Genomic DNA, 24,445 nt, shown 5'->3' with positions numbered 1-24,445 from the left:
AAAAACCATCAAGAAATTGAGACTTATCTAGAACACAGCTGTCTGACTAATCTTTGGCTTGAAAAAATCTGACCACATCACCCCATACTACAAGAAACTCCACTGGCTACCTATAGAAGCAAGAATAATTTTCAAATTCGGCTGACTCTGCTTCAAGACTCTTTTTGGCACCGCACCCACCTATCTCCTGAAACACCTCACCCTTCAGGACAAACTCCTCTTCTCACGCAGAACACTGCTGTTCGGATTCCCTTTTCCCAAAAGATGCAAATTCAAAAGATTCCTCAACATAACACTCCTTTCAAGCAGGGATCTGGAACAACACCTTAAGTGACCTAATCCTGAACTCTCTAACATACCACTCTTACGGAAAATCACTAAAAAACTACTTATTCGACAAATTTACCTGATCCTCCAAATCTGCACAACACCTACCTCATTTTACATACCTCTTCCTCCTACCCTATAACACCTCATCACATAACTATCTTTCTACCCCTCCCCAATTCTAATTGATGTTACCTCGCTGTCCTTACAGTACCTCTTGTTGTATACCGTCTTGAACTGAAAGGTATGACGAGATGTAAATAAAGCTATTATTATTTAAAAAAATTGTTACTCTGAGATTTTGCCTTTTTGGCAAGTTGTTCTGCATATTCTTGTTTAGCTTTCTCTATCAGTGCTTTGCATCTAACTTGCCAGTGCTTATGTCTCTTCTTTTCTTCATCGGAATCCTTTTTCCATTCTTTTAAAGTATGGGCTTTTGGGGGGGGCTGTAATAGCCTCTTTCACTTCGCCTTTTAACCATACCAGTTTTCTCTTCCTTACACTTTTCACCTTTTTTAATATGTGGAATACATCTGGTCTGGGCTTCCATGATGATATTTTTAAACAACATCCATGCCTGGTTTACACTTCTGACCTTTGCCACAGACCCTTTTAGCTTCAATTTAACCATTTTCCTCATTTTATCTTAGTCGTCCTTATGAAAATTAAATGCTGTCACAGTAAATTTTCCTGTATCTTTTTAACTTCTCTGGCATGAACAGCATGTCCACATTAGTGTTGGCTCACCCTTTCACTTCCTAGGTGTGGGTCCCAGAAGTGATGTCAGAGAGAGAGTGCCGATGCTGATGCAGGCAGCAACCTCGCACCGGAGAAGTATAAAAGATACAGGGAAGGCAAGGTGCATGCGCACACAACAAGGAGAGCAGCGGGGGGTCGGGGTGGAGGGTGGAGAAGAGGAGGGGTGCTGTGCCCTTAGGAAGATAGTGCATGGGGTGGACCACCCCCTAGCTCCCACCCTTACTATGCCACTGGTGCTAGATACTCTAATTCTCCTACTTTATTTTTTAGACTTCTATCATTTATATACAGACACTTCAAATTTTATTTTTTCCTTGTATCTACAGGCTGCTGAGAAGATGACCGGGATAACTTGACATCTTTATTCTGCTTCCCTCTTAAACTTTTACCAGTTTTGAAATCTATCCTTTGGAATCCCTAAATGTTCTGATTCAACAGTGTTTTTCAAGGATACTCAACACTGAACCATCAGTTCCTGGGTGACTGTAAGCTCCCCCCATCTTAGTTTACAAGCTGCTCTATTTCCTTTTGAAATGTTAGCGCCAGCAGCCTGGTTCCATCCCCGTTAAGGTGGAGTCCATCCTTTCAGAATAGGCTCCCTGTTTCCCAGAAGATTGCCCAGCTCCTAACAAATCTAAATCCCTCAAACCTGCACCGTGATCTCAACCATGCATTGAGACTTCAGAGCTCTGCCTGCCTCTTGGGTCCTGCACATGGAACGGGGAGCATTTCTGAAAATGCTACTCTGGAGGATCTGGGTTTCAGCTTTTTACCTAAGAGCCTAAATTTGGCTTCCTAAACCTCCCTCTCACATTTTCCTATGTCATTAGTACCTACATGTACTATGACAGCTGGCTCCTCCTCAGCGCTACCTAATATCTAAGTGACGCATGAGGTCCACCAGGCATGCAAGTGACCATGCAATCCTTGCGTCCACCAGTCACCCAGCTATATGCATGCCTAATTATTGAATCTTCCACTACAATGACAATGGCTGTCCTAACTCCTCCCTTCTGGGCTGAAGCCTCTCGAGCTAGATCCTCAGCTACAGGATCATTTCCTGCATCATCAAGGTGATGTTCTCTTTTTAAAAGACCTCCCTCCTCCAAGGCAGCACAGAGGCTGCCAGACTGGAGGTAGGACTTCTCTACAATATCCCTGTAGGTCTCCTCTATGGACCTCTCTGCCTCTCTCAGCTCCTCAAGGGAACGGACAGATTCTCTGAGATCCAGGAGCTCTTTGCAACGAGCACACATATAATTTTTCACCAACTGGGTGATAATCAAACATGTGCAAAAGACTGGATAGCTCCCTTCTTGCTCCTGGCCTACTATCTGCATCTTATTATTGCGCTGCTTAATTAAAACCTATTAATGTACTGGGTATGTTAGACTGGTATAAAGAGCCTTAAGATAATTTGAGTCTTAGCAAGCCACTGATTGCCCTAGATCGGTAGCATGGAATGTTGCTACTATTTGGGTTTTTGCAGGGTACTTGTGATCTGGATTGGCCATCACGAAGACGAGATACTTGGCTAGATGGACCATTGGTCTGATCCATTGGTCTGATCCATTGGCTGCCTAATTCCGGTCCTCGAGATCTATTGGCAAGCCAGGTTTTCAGGATATCCACCATGAATATGCACTGCCTTCTTGGTATGCAAATGTCTCTCATGCATGTTCATTGCGGATATCCTGAAAACCTGGCCTGCCAGTGGATCTCGGGGACCGGAATTGGGTAACCCTGCAGTAAGGCTATTCTTATGTTATGTTCTTATATTATATACAGGTACTTATTTTGTACCTAAGAAAATGGTGTGTTAAGTGACTTGGCCAAAGTCACAGGGAGCTGCAGCAGGAGTTAAACCCAGTCTAATGCGACTTGGCCAAAGTCACAGGGAGCTGCAGCAGGAGTTAAACCCAGTCTAACCACGAGGCTACCAGAAAATCGCTGGACTAAGTGAATAGCCCTCGATGGAGACTACGTTGCTTAACTTGCTTTTTTTTTTTAACCAAACTTTTCAAACCACCCTCGTATAACATACTGTATATTGCTAATATATTGCCAGGATAGAGGCAACATGGGGCTCAGCGAGGGAATTTGTTAGACATTGATGGAGGGTTATAATTTTGTTTGTCCAACTAACCAACCTTCCTGATCTAAAATTGAATACTTTTGTCTGACAAAGATAAACAAACCCATGATAGCAGTAGCTGCAGCATCAGCAAAATATTTTGCTTCAAGAAAATGTGAATCTTACCCTTCTTTGGGTGCATGCTGGAATCTTTCTACGTTAGGATTTTTTCTTAAATCCTCCTGCACTAGTGAACTATGCATATGTCTGGTGGGGTTTTGAGCAGACATCATGTAACATAAAGGTATTATTTAAAAAACTGAAAAAAAAAGACAAGGAACTAGAGATGTGCATTTGTTAGCATGCCTCTGGTTTACTAGCATGCCTTAAACATTTAAAAAAAAAAAATACAGTAGAACCTTGGTTTACAAGCATAATTTGTTCCGGAAGCATGCTCGTAAATCAAATTACTCGTATATCAAAGCGAGTTTCCCCATAGGAAGTAAGGGAAACTCGCTTGATTCGTTCCCACCCACCCCCACCCCCCGAGGCCAGCGGCGCTGGTCCACACCCCCCGAGAACCGCCATCACTCTCCCCTGCTCGCAAATGCCCCCCCCCTCCCCCTGCGCGAACCGGCATCCCCCGCTAGCCCAAACAGAAGCCTTACCCCCATCTGGCACCAGCAAGCAGCCCCAGGATGTGCTGGTACCGGTGAACGAAGATCCTTGCTGTTACCTGGGCCTTGAGCATCTGTCTCAGAGAAAGCGAGAGCCAGAAGGCCTTGAGCATGCGCAGATGCTCAACGCCCAGGCAACAGCAAGGATCTTCATTCACTGGCACATCCTGTGGGCTGCGTGCCGGTGCCAGATGGGGTAAAACTTCTGTTCGGGCGGGCGAGGGGTACCGGTTCATGGGGGGGGGGGAGGGGGAGGGCATTTGGGAACTGGGAGGGAGCGATGCCGGTTCTCGGGGGGGGGGGGGCTCGCAAATCGAGTCAACGCTCAGTTCACGATTTGTGAGAATGTTTTGCTTGTCTTGCAAAACACTCACAAACCGAGGTTTGACTGTATATTTTATTGTATTTAAAAAGTTAATAACAAAAGTACATAGAAATATAAACAAAGCTATATTTAACAATTACAAACCTATAATAATGTATACTGACATATATAGTCAAGCTGATACATAAGGATAAGTTCTCATAAACGGTTACAATATTTATCAAGTGATGTCCAAGTTTTACCAAAATGTGCTATTGTACAAGATTTTATAGTGATAACACTTTCATATTTACGTATAGAACACACATAGCTCCACCATTCACTAAAGCTGAGTTTAGTGTTATCCTCCCAATTAGAAATTATAAGATGAGTGGCAGCAGCGAGGAGGATGTTAAAAAGTTTTTAGTACTCAGAAAATTGATTTGAGTATAAACCAAATGAATGCACATGTAATCAATTCATGTGTGTTAGAAAATTGCATTGCATGTTCATTTTTATTAGACCACATGGGTTCATAGTCTAAAGCGCGCAAGGATAAAGGCGCGCCGACAACCGAGCATGGACAACTGAGCGCAGGACTTCATCGCGACAAAGAAAAACCGTATTTTAAAGGGCTCCGACGGGGGGTTTTGGTAGAGAACCACCCCACTTTACTTAATAGAGATCGCGCTGGCGTTGGGGATTTGGGGGGTTGTAACCCCCCTCATTATACTGGAAATTTAACTTTTTCCCTGTTTTTTTAGGGGAAAAGTTAAGTTTTCAGTATAATGTGGGGGGTTACACCCCACAAACACCCCCAACATGGCAGCGTGAGGCAGCGCGATCCCTATTAAGTAGAGTGTGGGGGGGTTCCCCCCCCACACCCCCTGTCAGAGCCCTTTAAAATACGGGTTTTCTTAGGCACGATTAAGCCCTGCGCTCAGTTGTCCACGCGCCTTTGTCCTCGCGCGCTTTTGACCCGTCACCGACCAGATGTGACCATCTCTGTCTCATTTTGGGCTTTCCTGATTCTCCTTAGTCACGACCTATTTCCTAAACGAGACTCTTATATTCTATTTAGTCTACATCACAAGCATATGTGGCATCTTTCTAATGATACCTCTTGGAAAGTTTGACAGGAAAAGAACTGCAGGCGACATCATCTTCATTTCGGATTGATTTTATGCAACTAATGGATGTATTCAAAATAATATTTGTGGCTTCTGATGACCCACAATGTTCACAAATCTTACCTGATCCCGAGAGCATAATTCATTGCCTAAAGAAGTGACGTCAGAGAGAGTAGAGCGCCGAAGCCAGCGCAGGCAGTAAGTTGGTGGTTCACGCTGAAATTAAAAAAGGTATGGGGAAGGGGTGCACGCAGGGGGGGAGGGGAGGGGTGCCGTCGCCCCAGTTGCCGCTTGCCGTCGCTAAACCACGGGTGACTAACATTTAGGCACAGCCATTTATGCCAGTAAAAACCAGGCCTAAAAGCCTGTGCATAAATTGTGCGGGGATTGGGCATATTCTAACTTTTAGCAACACCCACAATCTGCCCATGCTCCTCCCCTGGCCACGCCTCCTTTTGAGATCCATGCACCACTTTATAGAATATGCTTAGAAAGTTGTAAATTCTAATTCGTGCCAATTATTACTTATTAATTATCAATTACAGTCAAACCTTGGTTTGCGAGCATAATTCGTTCCAGAAGCATACTTGTAATCCAAAGCACTCGTATATCAAAGCGAATTTTCCCATAGGAAATAACGGAAACTCAGAGAATTCGTTCCACAACCCAAAAACTTTAATACAAAATACTTTATGTACTCGTATTGCAAGACCTCGCTCGTTTAGAACAGTCACTACACTTCCGCAGCGTCAGAGAGAGAAGAACCATTGGCTCATTTGTGATGTGTGTATACTGTAAGTACTTGTATTGCAAGACATTGCTTGTATATCAAGTTAAAATGTAATCAAATGTTTTGCTTGTCTTGCAAAATACTTGCAAACCAAGTTACTTGCAATCCAAGGTTTTACTGTATATGCATTAATTGGCTTGTTAAACAATTAAGCTGCATGCACAACTTTGGTTACACTATACAGAATGAAGTCCTAGGTACATACAGAAAAAAAAACCTGTGAAGAGTGGGAAATTCAGTCTGCATATCACAAGAATGGATTGGATCAATTCTGTTTTCTTTTTGGATTCACTAGTTCTGCCCAAGAGGGTGAAGATTATTTCACTTTACTTTTGACATGTTCCATTAATCTTACAACACTTAAGGGCTGATTTAATAACCGGGGGGAGGGGGGGAGCAGGAAAGAAAGCTGAAAACCCACTGCGCACACCCCCTCAGACTGAACGATTTTCATATGCAGTAATTTTGCATTTGTATAAAATGTTATGCTGTGTTACCACAAGGCAATATAAGATTAGAGAAAAATGTCATAAATCACGTGATCCTTTGAAATGGCTGAAGTGTTGCCATAAATATGCTAGACTTACATTTTGTACAAATGAAAATATGTAAAAAAAATAAAATTGTGTTGTGGGGCTTTCGATCAATCATTAAATCTGGCTCACAGCACATATTTTTTGTTTGTCAAAAGTAGGGCCAGCAATGACATTAAGCTGACACATTTTCATTCAAAGCCTAGACTGCGGGGAGATAGGATTGAAGTCTACAAAATCCTGAGTGAAGTAGAACAGGTACAAGTGGATCGATTTTTCACTCCGTCAAAAATTACAAAGACTAGGGGACACTTGATGAAGTTACAGGGAAATACTTTTAAAACTAATAGGAGGAAATATTTTTTTCGCTCAGAGAATAGTTAAGCTCTGGAATGCGTTGCCAGAGGTTGTGGTTAAGAGCGGATAGCGTAGCTGCTTTTAAGAAAGGTTTGGACAAGTTCCTGGAGGAAAAGTCCATAGTCTGTTATTGAGAAAGACATGGGGGAAGCTACTGCTTCCCCTGGATTGGTAGCATGGAATGTTGCTACTCTCTGGGATTCTAGAATCTTGCTACTCTTTGGGGTTCAGGAATCTTGCTTACTCTGAGATAATGGAATGTTGCTACTCTTTGGGTTTTGGCCAGGTACTAGTGACCTGGATTGGCCACCATGAGAATGGGCTACTGGACTTGATGGACCATTGGTCTGACTCAGTAATGCTATTCTTATGTTCTTATGTTAGACTAAGACAACTTTTTATCTAATATAACTACCAGCTGACAACCTACCAACTAGTATAGATGCAGTCTGAATTAAATTTAGCTGACTCGCTCCTCTTATAATTTTGTCAATGACTTGGAATGTGTGGATCACAATAGTCAAATGTGTGACTCATACCAAGTTCAAAAAAGTCCTAGAAAACGCATTGTGTTTTTGCAGAACAATGCTGAAAATGTAAGGGCAGGGAATATAAAAAGACATACAGGAGCAACCTCCAAAATTATATCCATGAGAGAACAGAATGGTTGGGACAGGTGGTTTGAAAAGCCATAATTGCTGAGTCAGAGACTTTCAGATTGGAAGGAAGATTGATTCCAGTTTAGATTTGATAAATTCATGAGTCTAACCTATAAAGGTCCTCTTAGATACTGCACAAGGGTGATAAATCACAGGAATTGAATTACCTGAAGGAGTGGTAGTGACCAAAACAAAGAAGGAATACAGCTTGCGTGATGTGGCAAAGGTCAGGGTGACAAAGTACCAGGGGTAAAAAGGATTTGTAATACCGCATTCATAAGAAACTGTGGGGGGTCTTGGAACCCAAGCACAGTACCGGGTAGAGCTTTGGATTCATGTCCAGAAATAGCTAAGAAAAAAAAATTAAAAAATTTAAATTGAATCAGGTTGGGCAGACTGGATGGACCATTCGGGTCTTTATCAGCTGTCATCTACTATGTCTTTTACTAAGGCGCGCTAGCCAAATTAAGGCTCGCTAAATGCTAACGCATCCATAGAATATAATGGGCGTGTTAGCATTTAGTAAAATGGCCTCTACCTCCTGATAACTAATGGAGGTTTGATCCATCAAATTATTTTCAGTGTGCAGAGGGAATGCGCTATAAAAATCATCATGACCTTAATAAAAATATTCAGAGTACTCAGGAATTGTAGCCATCGTAGGTGATCCATTAACATCTCGTACTCTTCCCTTAGGAAAAGACTTTTCCACCCAAATGTATGCCATACCTAATAATGATTTGCTTATAATAATCATCTAACTAGAAAATATTTACTCCTGCCTGAGGTTGGTGTGGCTGCTGAACCTTCAGGGGACGTGGTGGACAGAGACACTTATCTGTGTCATGTCAATAGATGCAGGCTTGTGGCTAAACAATATGGATGTCAAGGATGCACAATGCAGTTGTTGCCAACTCCAGCATATACGCTTTCTGCTATTGCAGGTGGGAAGGAATGAGCAACTACATAGGTGGAGGTGTGCAGGACATATCTGAGTCTTAACTTGCTACTACTTATCATATCTATAGTGCTGCTAGATGTATGCAGCACTATACAGTACATTAAACATTGTGAGAGACAATCCCTGCCAAATAGAGCTTACAATCTAATTAAAATATACAGGACAAATAGGGGTTAGGGAATGATAAAACAGATACGGGAATTTTACAAGTGGGTGGGAGTTAGGAGTTAAAAGCAGCCTCAAAAAAGTGGGCTTTTAGCCTAGATTTGAATACTACCAGAGACAGAGCTTGATGTACTGACTCAGGCAGTCTGTTCCAGGCATACAGTGCCGCAAGATAGAAGAGATGGAGTCTGGAGTTGGCAGTGGAGGAGAAGGAGTTGAAAGCAGCCTCAGAAAAGTAGGTTCCTAACTTGGATTTGAATACTGCTAGAGATGGAGTTTGCCGTATTGACTCAGGCAGTCTGTTCCAGGCATACAGTGCAGCAAGATAGAAGGGATGGAGTCTGGAGTTGGCAGTAAAGGAGAAGGGTACAGATAAGAGAGACTTACCTGATGAAGGGAGTTTTTGGGGAGGAGCATAGTGCAAGAGCTACTGAGCAACTGCAGAGTGAATGCACTTGTAAGTCAATAAGAGGAGTTTGAACTGTATGTGGAGGTGGGTAGGGAGCCAATGAAGTGACTTGAGGGAGATGTAATGTGAGCACAGCAACACCGGAGGAATATGTCATTCAGCAGAATTTTGAATGGATTGAAGGGAAGAGTGATGGGTTTAGTGGAAGACCTGTGAGAAGCAAGTTGTAGTAATCTAGGCGAGAGGTGATAAGAGCGAGGTTTTGGTAGCGCGCTCAGGAAGGAAAGCTCAGATTTTGGTGATATTATAAAGAAAGTGCGCCTACAGCCAGGCGGCCCTAAGTAGGACCACTCTTACTATCAGAAGCTAAGCAGGGTTGGGTCTGGCTAGTACCCGGATGGGAAACTACCTGGGAATGCCAGATGCTGTAGAATAAAGGGCCCTAAGTTGGGCAACAGCAACATAGCGGAGCCACACACTACGCAGGCGAAGGCAACGGCAAACCGCTCCTGTAGTGTGCCTTGAAACATCACAGGGTAGATTCCTCACTGTGCATGTTGCCAGGAGTCAGTGGCCAACTTGGTGGCATGATCCATCCATCCATTGAGGAAAGAAACAACAGCCTTTAATGGTCTGTTGGACATTTGCAGTGAAACAGAGAAGTCATCGTATCATATGTAGAACCCATATACAGAAGTTCACAACATGGAACACTGGAAGATGCACATATGACTATATATTATCTGTCCATAGTAATGGCAGGGGAATATCGAATCTTCTGTAGAGATCACATTGTTACTACCTTGTAGAGTAAACTTGTTATGTAATTATGTCAAATTGTAACCTGTCAACTATAGTGTATAATATGTATGTTAAAAAAATTAAGATCTCTAAAGAGCATCCAAAATAATATTCAAACTCAATAAATGAGACTGTTATAACTTGAAGTTTTTCATAAGAACATAAGAATTGCCGCTGCTGGGTCAGACCAGTGGTCCATCGTGCCCAGCAGTCCGCTCACGCGGTGACCCTTAGGTCAAAGACCAGTGCCCTAACTGAGACTAGCCTTACCTGCGTACGTTCTGGTTCAGCAGGAGCTTGTCTAACTTTGTCTTGAATCCCTGGAGGGTGTTTTCCCCTATAACAGCCTCCGGAAAAGCGTTCCAATTTTTTACCACTCTCTGGGTAAAGAAGAACTTCCTTATGTTTGTACGGAATCTATCCCCTTTTAACTTTAGAGAGTGCCCTCCCGTTCTCCCTATCTTGGAGAGGGTGAACAACCTGTCTTTATCTACTAAGCCTATTCCCTTCATTATCTTGAATGTTTCGATCATGTCCCCTCTCAGTCTCCTCTTTTCAAGGGAGAAGAGGCCCAGTTTCTCTAATCTCTCACTGTACGGCAACTCCTCCAGCCCCTTAACCATTTTCAGTCGCGCTTCTCTGGACTCAGAATTGTGTAATCTAGCCAAGGACCGGAGTCCCTATAGCTGGACCCATCGAAAGATCACTGCATATGAAATACTATTAATAAATCATTCAAAAAAGTGTGTATGATTCTTATTTTCAACTGGACAATCAGTGAAATACAAAATATTAATAATAAGAATACAGCATATTAACTAAAATGTCAATAAAAGTTTGAGTTAATACAGTAAAACTATTATGTTAAGGATAAAACATCGAATTAAGAGATAAATTTATCAAATAGTGCTGTCTTATTTTCTTTTCGGAAGGCGCCGTATGACAACATGGCTCCGCTAATATAATTACCCATCCAGGACTGTTTACTTGCTTGAAATGCAAGCATCCTGTCTAAGAAAGGCCTAACTTTACAGCCTAAAATCTTCGGGTATGCAAATAAGTTACAATTCCTGGTTACCCTCACAGGGTTATATAGCACGAAATGAGATAACAGGTAGGTAGGGGCCAATCCCCAAACCAACTTGAAGCAAAAGCATGAAAATTTGAACATTACTCGTTCTTCTACTGGTAACTAGTGTAGTAATCGGTAATAAGGACTGATATGATCGCTTTTCTCCAACCCGAATATCAGGCAAACAGCCATATTCTGCACTATTCTCAATTTTCTCAAAACTTTCTTTGGTGCGCCACGTGGACCACGCTTCGTAAACCTTTCTCAAGGCCACTACTCGGACTGGAGAAGGGTCACAAGTGGTGTTCCACAGGGGTCGGTGCTCGGACTGCTGCTGTTCAATATATTTATAAATGATATAGAAACAGGGACGAAGTGTGAAATAATAAAATTTGCAGACGATACCAAACTATTTAGTGCTGCTCGGACTAAAGAGGACTGTGAGGAATTACAAAGGGACCTGAATAAGCTAGGGGAGTGGGCGACGAGATGGCAGATGAAGTTCAGTGTAGAGAAATGTAAAGTATTGCATGTGGGAAGCAGAAACCCGAGGTACAGCTATACAATGGGAGGAATGTTATTGACTGAGAGTACCCATGATAGGGACTTGGGGGTAATAGTGGACAAGACAATGAAGCCGTCGGCACAGTGCGCGGCGGCCTCTAAGAAAGCGAATAGAATGCTAGGTATAATCAAGAAGGGTATTACAACCAAAACGAAAGAAGTTATCCTGCCGTTGTATCGGGCGATGGTGCGCCCACATCTGGAGTACTGGAATATTGGTCGCCATACCTTAAGAAGGATACGGCGATACTCGAGAGGGTTCAAAGGAGAGTGCACAGCTTCAGGACGCTGTACCTGAAAATGGGACATTTCAGCGTCCTGAAACTGTGTATGGGGACAGGGGATCTAAAAACGGCTATGTTCCAATAATCTGGCTGGAGGATAATTAGGGCCTATAGGTGAGTGGTGCTTGATGAAACACAGCATTAGAAGACCTGGGATAGCAAACACTGTGTGGCAGACGTGGCATGAGAGATTGAAGCATGGTAGACAGTTGGGCAAACATAGTACGGTAAATACGATGCATAATGTAATAGGACAAAGATGGTGAATAGAATGACAGAGTGTGGAAGAATATCGTATGATAAAACATGACAGTCAGACATAGGACGGAGCGCATATCGTTTTAGATTCGAGACAGTGGAGGGTCAGGCACTTTGTCAGAAGGTCCGGGGAATTTGATTGGCACTCTCTAATAGAGGGTCAGGGGAAGAGGTGAGTTTTTATGGCCATCCTGAAGTTCAGCAGGCCTTCTAACGATCTTATGCAGGTAAGTAGTTTGTTCCAGAGACGCGGTAGGTAGTGCGAGTAAGTTCTTTTTCGGGCATTCTCAATGCCAAGAGCTCATCCTGAGGGTGCACACAATCGATTTTCATCTTGCGAGTGGTGTGTCCAGATAGTCACAAATAACACCAAACCGATGGAGGGCAATAATCTGGTCCTAATAATAGCAGCTATGTAAATGATGGACCCAATCTACACATGAACACTTCAACATGTATGTAGGACATATGCTACCTATCTAAATTGGGTCTGCATTTGAGGTTGGACTTTCTTTAACACAGTTAGTGGGATGTTGACCTGTAGAAAGGTGTGAGCAAATAAAAAAAGAATACAAATGAAACACAGGTATAATGCAGGCATAGAACAAACTAAGGCCAGTCCTGGGCAATCCTGCATGGTCTGTATTCCATATATGATGATTTGATAAAACCTCCAGTGACAGGATTGCTAGGATAGGCTGGAGTGGGCTTCGATGGCCACTCCAGCAGTGGGAGCCTAAAGACAGTATCGGGCGCATAGGCGTCAGAACGGGGGGAGGCCACAGGGACCATGGCCTCCCCCCAAAAGTCTCAGTTGCTGTGGTTTTAGCCCTCCCGCCCACCCTTCTCCCAGTGCTTGCTTAAATCTTCGGGCAGCTACCGCGCAGCCGCCACGCAGTGTAAAGCAACAGGCCTGCCCCGGATACCCTTTATTCTACTTCCGGGGGCAAGCCTGCTCGTGGACGCTGCATGGCGGCTGCTGAAGATTTAAAACTAAAGCGCTAGGACAAGGTTGGTGGAGGATTCGGGAGCTGTTTAGAGGTCGTGCCCCTATGACCGGGCGGAGTTCTATGGTCTATTGCCCACAAATATTAAAGAAAAGACAATTTAATCATGAGTATATTGCATTATGAGTGTGACGATTGGGCAGACAGGATGGACCGTTCAGGTCTTTATCTGCTGTCATTTACTAACATAGAAAACATAGAAACATAGAAATAGACGGCAGATAAGGGCCACGGCCTATCTAGTCTGCCCACCCTAATGACCCTCCCCTACCTTTACTCTGTAAATAGATCCCACGTGTCGATCCTATTTGGCCTTAAAATCAGGCACGCTGCCGGCCTCAATCACCTGAAGTGGAAGACTATTCCAGCGATCCACCACCCTTTCAGTGAAAAAGAATTTCCTGGTGTCACCTCGTAGTTTCCCGCCCCTGATTTTCCACGGATGCCCTCTTGTAGCCGTGGGACCCTTGAAAAAAAAAGATATCTTCTTCCGCCCCGACGCGGCCCGTGAGATACTTGAACGTCTCGATCATGTCTCCCCTCTCTCTCTGCGTTCCTCGAGTGAGTATAGCTGTAATTAATCTAGCCGTCCCTCGTACGGTAGGTCCTTGAGTCCCGAGACCATCCGGGTGGCCATTCTCCACTTAGGAGATTCTCCATTGAAAACCATTTCTGACAAATGCAATAGTAGCATCCAGTGATCTAATGTTAATGGGTAAGTGTTAAGTTAATAAATCAAATACTGATCCACTATGTCACTTTGTCCTAGGATTAACATATGAACCACAAGTACATTACATTACATTACATTACATTAGTGATTTCTATTCCACTTGTACCTTGCGGTTCAAAGCGGATTACATAAGAAGAAGCTGGACATTTCCAGGAGGGTACATGACATTTAGGGTAAGACATAGTTACAGAATGAGTATAGACTTGGTAACATTGGATGAGAGCAGTTATATTACATTACATATCAAATCTTTTTCCGGTTTTTGGTCGGTTGAGGATTTGGTGTCAGGGAGTGGGTAACCTGGTCGGTGTAGGTGGAAGAGGAGATTAGGTGTTATGAATATGCTTTTTGAAAAGTAGCGTTTTGAGTTCTTTGCGGAATGCTTTGAAGTCAGATGTTGAGGTTAACAATCTGGTTATGGAGGGTTCGAGTTTTGCTGCATGCGTTGCTATGAGGTTATCGTAAAGCTTTTTACGATGAGTGCCGTTGAGTGGTGGGTATGAGAATGGTGTCAGTGTTCTTCTTATTCTGGGTGGAAGGTTCCGGTGTAGGCGATCGATTAGATAGGCAGGTGCTGTACATATATACTTCAGAAAAAAAGGTCAGCTAAACTTGTAGTGAAGGAAGTGTTTACCGGTGTATTGATGTGAGGGATTTCGCTACGTTTTAATTTGAGAAGAAATTCATTATGATTACCTTGTGAGCAACACTTCTTAAAATATTTATAAAGATGTACCTTCTCCAAACTTAGTTAATGCTTCCTTCGGGGCCTTCTGAATCTTGTTTGGGGCTTCAACGAAGATTCGCAGTGAATTAATAAACCGCTTAATGAAGGTAAACAAATTTTCAAAGAACTTGTATTCATAAACATTCATGCAAAATTCATGGCGTCGCGTGAATATTTCATGACGGCTTCACTACAAAATGAACACGGGCTCATTTTGTGACGGTTGGCTAGGCAGCCAGTTTTATAGCTGTCCTAAAATATGCTGCAATCGTGTGACTGACCATTTCATAACAATAATGTTAGTACATTTGCTTTTCATTCCCTTGATGTATCCTATATGCAAAGAATACTTAGATTAACCTTTCTATATAAAGCACAATCATTCCTCATTTTTTTCAGAAAATAATTCCTGCTTTTGAACTCAGTGTACCTGCAGCATATCTGGAGTGCATCAGTGTTCCTTAAACGTTTCCACTTAGTAAATAGGGGTAGAAATTGTACAAAGCAAGTATTAATATTTACTGCATATGCAGATTAAGGGCTCCTTTTACAAAGCCGCGCTAGCGGTTTTAATGCATGCACCGGATTAGCGTGCGCTAGTCGGAAATCTACCGCCTGCTCCAAAAGAGGTGGTAGCGACTAACACATGCAGGCGATTTAGCGCATGCTATTCCGTGCGTTAAGGCCCGAGCACAGCTTTGTAAAAGGAGCCCTAAGAGTATAATTGTTTATACTACTAGAACACGCGGCCCCGGGGCCACATGTGGCCCGTCAGGTACTATTTTGAGGCCCTCAGCATGTCTATCATAATCACAAAAGTAAACTAAAACAGTTTCTTGATCGTATGTCTCTTTAGCTATAAATGACAATATTATTATTAAGACTTAGCCAAAAGGAAAGATTTACAAACTATAAAGAGTTTTATCTCGTGCAAAATTGTCATTTCTGTAATAAGACATTAACTATTTTTTCTGAGGCCCTCCAAGTACCTACAAATCCAAAATGTGGCCCTGCAAAGGGTTTGAGTTGGAGACCACTGTACTAGAATATGCATGTGCATATGTGAACATATATGTGTAAATGTCAAAAGTTTACCTATGTATAACAGGAAAAAGTAAATCATATTTTTTATTCTCTCAAATTTACGAAAACTAGGGAGCACTTAATTAAGTTATATGGAGATATTTTAAAACTAGTAGGAGGAAATATTTTTTCATCCATCAAATAGTTAAGCTCTGGAACTCATTGCCAGATGATGTAGTAACAATGGCTAGCATTTAAAAAAAAAAAAACCAACAACCAGTAGTTAGTATAGCTGGGTTTAAAAAAGGTTTGGAAAAGTTCCTGGAGCAAAAGTCCATAGTCTGCTATTAAGACAGACATGGGGGAAGCCACTCCTTGCCCAGGGATCAGTAGCATGGAATTGTTGCTACTACTTGGATTTCTGCCAAGTACTTGTGGCCTGGATTGGCGACTGTTGGAAACAGGATTCTGGGTTAGATGAGCCATTGGTTTGACCCAGTATGTCTACTCTTATGTTTGTAGCCCTGGAATCCTGCTCGCCCATGCCTCCGCGCGGAAAACTCCGGCCAACTTTTCGGGGTTAGGGGTTCACCCACTTTGCACCAGAGCTCGTAAAAAGTTTAAATCAGACTCGGTTTCAGTCACTTTCAGAGTCACTCACAGTTCCTCCAGAGCTTTGGCATAAGCCAAGTCCAGTAGGCCAGTGGTAAAGCAGATTTTGGTGTTCCAATCACCTTCTCCTTCTCTCCTGTCCCTTGGGATGAGGAAACAGGCAAAAACCAAGAGGTCATTACAATGAATTAAATGGTTTATTAACTTGCTTGAAAACAGTAACCATCAACTATTTACACGTTCACAGGTGTCAGTCATGAGGTTCAAATAGTTTCATCTTTCACAAGTATCTTTTCTCTATCCAAACTCCCCAGCCAATAGAGAGAGTCCCCTTCTTTACTCAGGCTTAGCAGGGGAAATTAGGATCAACCAAATCTGAGAGCGCCATGGAGAGGCATTTTTGATAGTACATCTAAGTCTGACTTTGGACGTTTCTCGTAAGACGTTCAAAAGTAGGGGCAGAGAAACATCAATTTTCAAAACCACTAGATATCCAAAATTTTTTTTTTTTGGGTGGGGGGGAAATGACCTATTTGGACGTCTTGGTCCTTAGGACGTCTATATTTACTGGCTATTTTTGAATACAAAAATGCCCATTTTCAAAATGTTCAAATCAAGCCCATTTGGACATGGAAGGAACTACATAGTAACATAGTAGATGACGGCAGATAAAGACCCGAATGGTCCATCCAGTCTGCCCAACCTGATTCAATTTAAATTTTTTAATTTTTTCTTCTTAGCTATTTCTGGGCAAGAAATTTCTGGGCAAGCTCTACCCGGTACTGTGCTTGGGTTCCAACTGCCGAAATCTCTGTTAAGACTTACTCCAGCCCATCTACATCCTCCCAGCCATTGAAGCCCTCCCCAGCCCATCCTCCACCAAACAGCCATATACAGACATAGACCGTGCAAGTCTGCCCAGTACTGGCCTTAGTTCAATATTTAATATTATTTTCTGATTCTAGACCCTTTGTGTTCATCCCACGCTTCTTTGAACTCAGTCACAGTTTTATTCTCCACCACCTCTCTCGCATCTAAATGGATGGCCATGCAGACATCCCAATAGGGTAGTGAGACACCCTAAAGGGACACAATTGTGAACGTCACATAAAGCCAGAACCCGACAGGACCCGTTTTGCCAAAACGATTGGCTTTATCAAGGGTTCGTACAGGATGCTGCTTAATATTTTAGCTGTGGCGCTTGTACTCTTTGCTGCTTTCTGAATGTCGGCGTCTCTTCACTATCACCGCACATGCGTTGTAAGAACTTAAAACGCATGGATCAGATATACATGTGTTTTCCTATATGGACCCACTTTCATTGTGTTTTGGGGCAATTTAAGGCCATTCTAGATTTCAGTGTGTACCATTCCTGTATTTTGTGAAATCTATGTCTTTGAAAGGGGCTGAAAATACATCGATTTTAAGAGACATACTTGTCCAGTGGAGTAGTGAGGAAGCGCATTCCAGGCATCCACCACCCTCTCCGCATCTTAATGGATGGCCATGCAGACATCCCAATAGGGTAGTGAGACACCCTAAAGGGACACAACTGTGAACGTCACATAAAGCCAGAACCCCCTTGTAGGTTATGATGAACCCCCAAAACTCGCTATACCAATCTGTCTACTACCCCAATAGCCCTTAATGCTATATGTGGAACCTATAAGCAGTAGAATAGGGTTTGGGGGATTCACACTTTCCACCATAAATGTGGTTAGAGTGGCTTATGGTGCTACTCCTCGCTATGGTTCATTATCCCACCCACTTGGCTATCCTATACCAGGTGCAGCTGTTCTATAGACAGGTATGTATTTTTGTATTCTCATCTTTATGGGGTTAGAGGGGGTCAGTGAGCACTGGAGAAGTGTGTGGGGTCTTTATCTTTACCGTGGTTATTGGTCACTTTGGGCACCTTTTTAACACTTATACCCTTTAAAAACTGGTCTAACTTAAAACATATAAGTTCCATCCAGGACGTCTGCCAAAACATTTGATTATCCCTAAGCCTGCTCAGAGTCCACCCAAACGCCACCAATAACACTCATCCAAACACGCCTCTTTGAGCTCTGGACTCACAGCGGCTTAGAAGTCCTGCTGGACGTCCAGAAAGTTGGTTTTGAAAATTGGCACTTGTATATCCTGTCGAGTAGGGTGTCCAAATGCCGATTTAGGTGGGATTTTGGTTGTTTTGGTTATGAGTCTCCTAGTCTCTTTTTAAGTTCTTTAGTGTTTCTTGTCAAATCCGGTGATGTCTGTCCTCCTCCTGAGTATGACGAGAGTCTCCATCAGCGTACAGGTCTTTGGCAGGAGTAAAGGAAGCACCAAAGACCAAGATTTCTCTCTGCACACTCCTTTTATATGACTCCCCTCCCCGTGTTCCTAAGTACTATTCTGTAAATATACTCATATCTCATATCTTACATATTACATATTCGATAAGTAGGTTATACAAGGGCAGGACTCCCACTCCCACTCATAACTTATAGGATACTATAAATTGTATACTTATGTCTGACACATACATCAGCTCTATATGCACGCTATTTACCCAGTTCTGCTAGTAAATGTTTATTCTCCTTTACAGAATATACTCATATTAGGTGCCCTCTAGGTGCCAATATATAGGTGCACAATTGTAGAATTACGCCCTTGATGTTAAGTGCAAGGGAGGGTATTAATTAAATCAAGTCAATATTCAGCTGGTGGTGGTAAGTGTATTTTAAAATCTTGACTGCCATAGGCTGAATTAGGTCCTAATATTCAGTGCTGGTAACTAGGATATTACTGGCATTGAATGTTTAGAACCTGTAGGGGTTCTGGCCATACCCAGAATATAGGTAGCTGGGTATTTATACACTGTTTATAGCCTAAGCGGTTTACATTCAAGTAGTGAGCTGAATATAAAGTTAGCTCCTTCTGACAACCCCTCCCCCCCCCCCCACACACACACATACCACCACCACCACATCCTCCTCTCGGAGAAGTGCCCCTCTCTTCCCCTCCCTCCCAACCCTTTAGTCGCCCCTGAGCCTATTATAGAAATTCTGCATAGGTGATCTATATATGAAGTTTGGGAAGGCTAAGCCTGTTCGGTCTCAACTACTACTTCTCCTCCCTATCAGCACATGCACACTTGCTGGGCTGCTGGGCTTCCAAGTCTGCAGTGTCAACAACAAATAGAAACGGCAGGCATCGCCTACCTGATCCATCATTCATCTGATAACGCACTTGTTTGCGCATCCGCCAGGCTGCTGCCTCTTCAACTCGGTGGATAGAGAAAATTTCTGGGTGCAGAGAGAAAATTTCTGGGTCGTCAAGATGAAAGGCTGCCTTGAAAGAGCTGATACTGGAGAACTGCAGCAGCAGTGTGTAGGGTAGGGAGAAGGGGAAAGTGAAAGTGAAAAAGACAGCAGACTATGAGAAGGAGGAGGGAAAGGAGAGAGAAGTGGACTGCTTTGGTTGTGGGGTGGGAGAAATGCTGGACAGCATATGCACTGCTGCTGGGGGAGCCTGAGCCAAGAATGGGAAAAAGGACCTTAGCAGAGACGTTGAACTCAAGGGAGGTAGTCAGGCTTGGGGAGGGGGAGATGCTGGATGGAAGGGCAGTCGGGAAGAACAAGAAATACATTTGATGAGAGGGAGGAAGAGAAGGAGCAATTTTGGATAGTGGTGGGGTGGACAGGAGAGATGCTGGATCCTATTGTAAAAGGTTGCATATACAAAATATTTTTCCATATAATTGTATCCTTTCAAGCTGGATCATGGGACAAACCCTTTTCTGTCCTGATAGCAAACTCCAACTCCTATCTATTATGATAGAGACGTTTAAATACCTAAGTAATTTAAATGCGCATGAGTCAAGTCTCTTTCATTTGAAAGGAAACTCTACAATGAGAGGGCATAGGATGAATTTAAGAGGTGACAGGCTCCGGAGTAATCTAAGGAAATACTTTTTTTCAGAAAAGGTGGCAGATGCATGGAACAGTCTCCCAGAAGAGGTGGTGGAGACAGCCTGTGTCTGAATTCAAGAGGGCCTGGGATAGGTACGTGGCATCTCTGAGAGAGAGAAAGAGATAATGGTTACTGCAGTTGGGCAGCTCTATGACCTCACAATACAGGTGCAAAGAGCCTTAGCCTATAGGAAGAGGAGATGCAAATGTTAAGAACCTTAGCCAATAGGGAGAGGAGGAGATAATGGTTACTGCAGATGGGCAGACTAGATGAGCCATTTGGCCTTTATCTGCCGTCATGTTTCTATGTTTCTATCTTTCCTTTAGAAAAATGCTAAAGACCTACTTATTTGATAAATTCTTCTGAATGTGATTATAATACACTCTGCCTGTTCAGTCTCTTGATTATGGTTAACCATGTTGAACTGAGAGGTTACTGCAGTATATTAGTGAATTTGTTATGTTATGTTAAATGTGATAATGAGGAGTAGATGAAAAATAGAAAGGAATAGGAGGATGGGTAACGTTTGAGATGGGAAATGGAAGAGCTGGAGCGTGTGAAAGAGATGGAAAGTTGGTAGGCAGCTGAAAAATAAGGAAAATAGTGAAATGTGAGTGGATGGAGATGCAGAAAATAAAACAGAACAAGCTAAAAAGGAAAGCTCAGAATATCAGACAGGTGTAAAGAGGGAACAAAACAAGGCAGGAGAAGAAAAAAAAGATATGGACCGCAACCACTACTACTACCGTTAATTATTTCTGTAGCGCTACCAGACGCATGCTGCAGTGTACAGCGTCACAAAGACAGTCCACTGGATAGGGAATTATCAGAAAACACAAGCAAGTAGAAGAGACAAAATGGGACCAACATGATGAAAAAATAAAATGTCTAGATAACAAAGAAAGAAAAAAAGTTTTTTATTTTAAAATTTTTACCCGGAATATGTTAGCTCTGGGATGCATGCATCACAGATTGCTGTATTATGTTCAGTAGCTTACCAGACAGCTGATGGGGGTGTGGTGAGGGGTAAGGGTGGGCAGTGGCCCTGAGCCCAAAGAGGTTGGGCACTAAATTTTCTTCCTGCCTTTCCCCACTTCTCCCTGCCCAAATGCAAAATTCAAATACCTATGGTGGTGGGGATCCCAAAGCCTCTTCCTCCAGTCAGAATTCTCCAAACTTTGCAGCTGGTGGCAGCTCAGGGATAGGCTGGAGGAGATGGTCTAAAACTGGCAGTACATCGGGATCTCTACCAGCCACAGTGAGGGAGGTGGCTAACTTTTGGTGGACCTGGGCCTGTAACTTCTATGTGTTCGGTACAAAAAAGAAGTGCATATCTGTTTTTATTTCTTCAGTGTTGTAATACTTGCTGCTGAGCTTAATTTCTTTGGGTTAACATTTGTTTTTCTGATCCCTTGTTCTGAAGAAGTCATTTAAAGTTGTTTTATGCATAGTAGAAATGGCAGAAGGGGATATCTAGGGAGGGTGCAATGCCCTCCTCCTTAATTTCTGCCCTGGGTCCCAGCATAGGGTTGTCAGATTTTTCAATCAGAAAATCTGGACCCCTCGATCCGCCCCCAGGCCAGCCAAGTTCTGCCCATCTGCACCCTGTAATGCCCTAATTCCGCCCAGCCCTGCCCTAGCCACGCCCAACTGCCTGCTCTTGTCGGCAAGGAGAAAGTCCGCGCATGCGCGGCTGCCACGCGATGATGTCACGAGTACACAGAAGACACCCAAACACACATGCGCATGCCCGAAAGCATCTGAAAACTTGGCTATTCTCAAAAATGTAAATCTCGCTACCTTCTTTATAATCACTAACTCTTATTATGTTTTTCCTCCAGTATATTAAAGTTCCTGTAAACCATGCTGAGCTCCATGGGCCGCCGCGGGAGCGGACCGCTGGGCGAGATGGACTTCTGGTCTGCCTCAGCGGAGGCAACTTCTTATGTTCTTATGCGGTATATAAACTTAAGGTTTAGTTTGGTTTAGATTTGAGGAGGCTTTTCAAATCCCGGACAAAGAGCCGGTTTTTGAAAAGCTGTCCGGACCCCCGGACGTGTCCTCAAAAGGAGAACATGTCCGGGGGAAATCCGGATGTCTGGTAACCTTACCCCTGCAGGTCTAAAACCAGCCCTGGCTAACATCACTGACCTCCATTATTCCACAACCACCAGATCTCCACCCTCTCCCTTTCCTTACTTTTCCAGTCCTCGGGAGTGGAATCAGCTTCCGGGATATTTACGACAGCAAACAAGTTTGAGTAGTTTTAAGAAAACGTTGAAGAAATGCCTCTTCTGTAAGATGAAATATGGGACTTGATTTTTAGGTTTTTGATGCGAGGCGCTGGTAACCTCTGTAATTTTAGGAGGCTTTACATTATCACTGTTATGTTTTATTCAAGTTCGATTTGTTGTACTGTATGTACTCTATTGTGACCCGCCTTGGGAAAGGCAGGGTATAAATAAATAAATACAAATACTAAATACAAATTAGGGTTTAAGCCAGGGGTGCTCAAAAGGTCAATCGTGATCGACCAGTAGATCCTGGGCTCCATAATCGACTCGCGTTGCCTTCACGTTCTCCCTGCTTCCCAACGCCGTAAACAGGACAGCAAAAGTGCTGGGCCTCCCCCCCCCCCAAATCAGTTCTCACGTCAGAGAGGAAGTTCCAGGCCAGCCTGGCTGGCCGGAACTTCCTCTCCGATGTAAGAATTGACGTCGGGGAAGGGGGGAGGCTGGTGGGCCCGGCACTCATGTTGTCCTGTTTACTACGACAGGAAGCAGGGAGAGCTCAGAACTTGGCGGCGGTGGCTTGGGGGCCTATTCCCCGATGGCAGCGGCAGTTGCTTGGGTGGGGCAGGGAGAAAGAAAGACAAAGAAAGAAAGGGGGCAGGCAGGGAGACAGAAAGAAAAGGGGGGCAGAGAAACAGAAAGAAAGAAGGGAAACAGAAAGAAAGAAAGGGGGGACAGAAAGAAAGAGGGCATGGGGTGAGAAAGACAGAAAGAAAGAAAGGGGGCAGGGATACAGAAAGAAAAGGGGGGTGGAAGACAGAAAGAAAGAAAAGGCATGAAGAGAGAAAGACAGACAGAAAGAAAGGGGCAAGGAGGCAGAAAGAAAGAAAGAAGGGGGGCAGGGAGAAATAAAGAAAGAAAGGGGAGGGGGTAGGAAGAGAGGAAGAAAAAGTTGGGGGAGGGAACGAGGTCTGGAGGAGAGGAAGTATACAGGAGGCTGAAAGAAGGAAAGAAATACTGAATGCATAGTCAGAAGAAGAAAGTGCAACCAGAGACTCATGAAATCACCAGACAACAAAGGTAGGAAAAATGATTTTATTTTCAATTTAGTGATCAAAATGTGTCTGTTTTGAGAATTTATATCTGCTGTCTACATTTTGCACTACTGCCCCATTTTACTAAACCGTGGTCATCGACTTGGCAGCTATGCTTTAATGCTAAAAAGTGTAAAGTAATGCACCTGGGTAAGAGAAATCCATGCAGAACTTACACACTAAATGGTGAGACCTTGGCTAGGACCACGGCGGAACGTGATTTAGGGGTGATCATTAGAAACATAGAAACATAGAAAGATGACGGCAGAAAAGGGCTACAGCCCACCAAGTCTGCCCACTCTACTGACCCACCCCATTAAGTCTGAGTGCTAATGACCCAGCTCCTTAACTTGACCCTCGCAGGGATCCCACATGGATGTCCCATTTATTCTTAAAGTCGAGCATGCTGGTGGCCCTGATCACCTGCACCGGAAGTTTGTTCCAGTGATCCACCACCCTTTCTGTGAAGAAATACTTCCTGGTGTCACCACTAAATTTCCCTCCTCTGAGTTTGAGCAGGTGCCCCCTTGTGACCGAGGGTCCCTTGGGAAAGAATATGTCATTTTCCACCTCGACACGACCTGTGACGTACTTAAATGTCTCTATCATGTCACCCCTTTCCCTGCGCTCTTTTAGAGTATAGAGCTGCAATTTGCCCAGTCTTTCTTCGTATGAGAGACCCTTGAGTCCGGAGACCATCCTAGTGGCCATCTGCTGGACCGACTCAGCTCGAAGCACATCTTTACGGTAATGTGGCCTCCAGAATTGCACACAGTATTCCAGATGAGGTCTCACCATGGTTCTGTAAAGTGGCATTATGACTTCAGGTTTGCGGCTAACGAAGCTTCTATTGATACATCCCATCATTTGCCTTGCCTTGGATGAGGCCTTCTCTACTTGTTTGGCAGCCTTCATGTCTGCACTGATGATTACTCCCAAG

The sequence above is a fragment of the Geotrypetes seraphini genome, chromosome 3, assembly GCF_902459505.1.
Source record: "Geotrypetes seraphini chromosome 3, aGeoSer1.1, whole genome shotgun sequence".
In the NCBI taxonomy this organism is placed as follows: Eukaryota; Metazoa; Chordata; class Amphibia; order Gymnophiona; family Dermophiidae; genus Geotrypetes; species Geotrypetes seraphini.
The sequence above is the reverse complement of the archived record's forward strand: the minus strand, read 5'-3'. Positions refer to the sequence as shown.